The sequence below is a fragment of the Amblyomma americanum genome, chromosome 10 (genome assembly GCF_052857255.1).
Source record: "Amblyomma americanum isolate KBUSLIRL-KWMA chromosome 10, ASM5285725v1, whole genome shotgun sequence".
Lineage (NCBI taxonomy): Eukaryota > Metazoa > Arthropoda > Arachnida > Ixodida > Ixodidae > Amblyomma > Amblyomma americanum.
In genome coordinates, this window is record NC_135506.1 from 18224446 (window position 1) to 18228682 (window position 4237).

Sequence of the window (4237 nt, forward strand, 5' to 3'; positions counted from 1 at the left end):
ATTGTCTCCCGCTTTAGTGGCATGTAAAAACGGAACAGGTTCAGTTCTTAAACAGGAAAAACTTGTTCTAAACATTCACGCTGACTCCTTAACTGAACTTATCCAGCAGCACTGAATGGCTTTACCGCGGGTTTGCACTTCATCTTATCATATTCATACGTAAATGTCCATATTTCCCGTTATAACACCATACGTAAATGTCCATATTTCCCGTTATAACAAAGCCAGAAAGATTTGCTTAGTTGCATTAGCCAAATACCGCTTGACGTAAAAAACCAAAACGAAGGACATGAGGCGAAGGGCTGCTATAGGCGCAAGACAGTGCTTCGAAATTGGAGAGGTTTCTATTGTAATGACAGCTGTTTACAAAATACCTTAGAAGAAAAGACCAAAGGCTGACATACCGACGAGGCTATAGCTGAGTTAATGTAAACGCATAATAAAATTTATATGCATATAAAAATTCCATTCACAAGAAAGTTATTTCCAAACCTTCATCCCAGAAAAGTACTCAGAAGCCAGGAATTTTCCCAAGAAATAACATGAGAAAATGCTACTCTTTATCGTTTACCTAGAATTGCCAGGTACTAAAGGCTTTTCACGTAAGTTGTAAAGAAAGGCGACAGTGACAGTTTTTTGAGCGAAAGCTCTACTGCTCCCGTTCTTCAAGGTCATGTCAGTATACAAAACGACCTTGGGAGGCAGCGGAGCGCAAAATTAAAATAACAAAATAAAAGATGGAACCAATCATAAAAAGAAAAAAGTTCAAAACAGAATGTAAAAACAAAAGAAAAGCGGACAGAGAAAATTAAAGAGAAACAAAACAAATCAGGAAATCAGACCAAAAATTAAAAATAAAATTGAAAACAACATAAATGAAACTACAGGATTGCGGAAAGAAATGTGTAAAGAATGGCAGAAAAGATAGCAGAGAGAATTCCAGGAAGAAATGTCTAAAGAATTGCAGACAGAAATGTGAAAACAATTGCAGAAAGGATTGCAGAAAAGCAGCTTTAACTCTGCATTAAGGTTCACCAGAATTGCGACTAACCTGCGTTTTTAATCTCTAAGTTGGACAATTCTCAAAATCTTGGAATTCTAGATGATTTCAACGCATAATTAAAAACATTAGACCGCCCTGCAAGTATGGATTTTGTCCGACGATAGTCAGAAAGTATCGTGGGAAAACCGATTAATATTGGGAAAAAATTTGAGGCCCAAGTTCTCACTCCTTGTCCCATTATTGTGATAAAAAGTGCCCGTCTTCGAAAGCATTTCTTCATAAACAATTTTTGCTACTTCTTTCTGCAAAATTCCGAGAACCAAGAAAGTTTTTTCGCGGCTTCCAACAGAAAAAAAACTGCATATAATTACTTAAAAACTATTTAGGTTCTACAAGATTTTATTCTTTCTCTGCAGGAAGTCAAACTTTCGATTTTGCGAAATCGCAAAAACGATGTTATGCACCCCTTGTGATATATGGCTTTTTTTTTAAAGAAAACTACAATGGACTGGTAAAACTACAGCCCATAGAAGGTTTCACGGACACGTAACCCTAGCCGCGAGGCTCAGCCTCGCACTCACCTTCGATGCCGACGGCCTGGCTCGGAGGTGTATTTCTCGGCAGTCGTCGGTCGGTCGCGAGTGCAACGTCTTCTACGAGTCTCCCCTGGGCGGTGAAGACGACAGCAACCCACTGGCAACGGGCACAAAGTCATGTCTAGAATCACTGCAGCTTGTACGGCGAAATTAACTCCGGCGGCTAGCAGCAACTAAGAAACAACGGGTGTCTGACGGCCACATGCATGGCCGCATCTTTCACCCGCGAGTCAGCTGCTTGCGCATGCGCGTTGCTGTCAGTTACAGGACTTTTCAAAGGCGCTCCGCGCTTTCGCACTTATCAGCGATAGAAAATCTCCCCTGGGTGCAGATACCAGGAACAGTGACAGTGCACTTCGCCGCGCCTTTGCTTCCGTGGGCAGATGGCGCGTCCTAGCGTTTCCTGCGGCCAGACATTTTTCTTTTTGTTTTCGTTGTCTGCCTCCGGCCTGTCCAGATAAAGTGATATCAAGACTGCTTTAGACTCGCGAGGTTTGCCGCGAACGCGCATGCCAAAGCTTGGGCCAACGTTTTTAGATAGGGGAAGACGGGCGCTGCGGTCGCTTTAGGATGGGCACGTCGTCTGCTACTCTGAGGAGCGCAGCGGACGGTGGCTTGCGTGCGTACAAAAACGTATTTAAGGAATACAAACGAAGTTTTCGCCTCGATCTCCTTTGTATTAATGTGGTTTGTGGCCCTTCACGGCGCTCGGAAATTCTCCCCACTCTCGTCCAGCAACTCCGAAGAGCGGACGTTGCCGACGGTCTGCGGCACATCCTGTCTCCGCTGCAGCCAAGGTCGGTGGTTTGCTTTCATTTCTTTTTTTCAGTCCCGCGGCTGGAGTCCAGTCGCGCCCACTTTGCCCCCACGGCGAGTAGTATATGCAACAGCGATATACTGGCGTGTCTGTCACGTTTTTTTTTCTTTGCAGATGTGCCAACATCCTCATACTTGATCCGACGGCACTGGTGCATTCGGCCCGCGATGACATCTGGCCCGATGTGACAGCTGCGGGTCGTTCAGCGTTCCTTTCGTGCACCTTCTACCTATCGCCCCAAGCACTGTACTGTCAGAAGTTCGACCCCACTCTGCACGGTACCCCCTCTACACCAGGTGCCACTGAAAGGGGCGGAGGATGCAGCTCAGTAGAGTGGAGAGCTGGGCGAGTCGGTACATGATTGAAGAAGGAAACCAGCGCGAAAGACGAAGACACAGGAACAAGGAACACTGGACGACGCTGGACGACGAGCGTCGTCCTGTGTTCCTTGTTCCTGTGTCTTCATCTTTTCCGCTGGTTTCCTTCTTCGATGCAGCTCAGTCGGTCGCGTGGTGTACGCCACGTTCGTTCCAGGCAGCACAGCCAGTGCACAGCGTACGCTCGGGCGTCTTTGGAAGGCTGACGAGTAAAGCTGAGATTTGGGCGAGTTGCTAAGCATTCATGGTGGGTGAACAGCGCAAAAAAAAGGCAGAACAGCGCTTGTCTTTCTTTTTCCCGCCTTTGCTGCGCTGTTCATCCACCATGAAGACGGCCGAGATCCACGGTTGCCTTGGTTCACTTTTTATCTTCGCAGATACACCGGCTTCGGATCTCCCTTGAATGCGGACAGCAAGGATCCAACCAAGCAAGTCCCAGCTCGGATCTTTGGTGCCAGTCCGGCATCCATGGATGCAAATGTTCCCTTCCTGGCTCGCATACTCCATATTTTCAGCCGTCATTACACCAGGAATGAGACGTTGAGCCCAAATGAATCGATGCTCACGTGGCATACGCCGCTTTTGCTCCCTTCAGCACGGGACCTGATCAGCGTGTCCGCCGGACACTCTATTGCATGCGCACGACATCCATGCTTCCCCCTTGTCTTTGCAGATACGCCAACTTGGGTTCTCGAAGCCACCTCAGCAAATGCAAGCTCGGATCTCTGGCTAGGCCCGGCATCCATGCACCACGCAAGATATTCCATTCCTGCCTGTCTCGCGTATGATGACTCTTCCCTCCACAAGAGCTTTACTACTGACAGTACGTCTGTGTTACGAGTCTACAGCAGTTGATGGCCCACATAACACTCGGGCTGTTCATCCTGCATCCAATAAATGTTCTTTTTGCGCTTGTCTGTATTGTGCAGTCATTACTGAGCTCCTGTGCGTGCTAATTAGCTACCTTTTCATACATTCAAGGGGCCCTCTTGACCAGGCAAGGTGGACGTTAGTCCGGCTCTTTTTGCGGTGCGCAAAGTTACTTTTCTCAACATGGCAGTCATTCCTGAACACCTGTATGTGCCAATGAACTATCTTTGCATACTTTCAAAGGGGCCTCTTGACCAGGCAAGGTGGACGTACACATGTGCATAATTACGTTCTAATCGACGGTGGTGCAAGGCGGCAAGCGTGTTTGGTCGTCTCCTTCCCGAGGCCTACCGACTGGGCACGGACGCCAACGCTTTCCACGCTGCTGCTTCCTGTAAACGCAACGGAGGCCCCTAGTCAATGCCTCTGAGGTACGTCGTCACGGTGACCTGCGGCTCCCGGACTGTCGTCGTCGCTGCGAGGGCTCCAGTGTGCCAGCTCGGAAATACTGCCGACGCGGCGTATGGAGCTGCCTTGATCCTCTGTCCCTGTCCTCGGCCATCAACGACTCGAG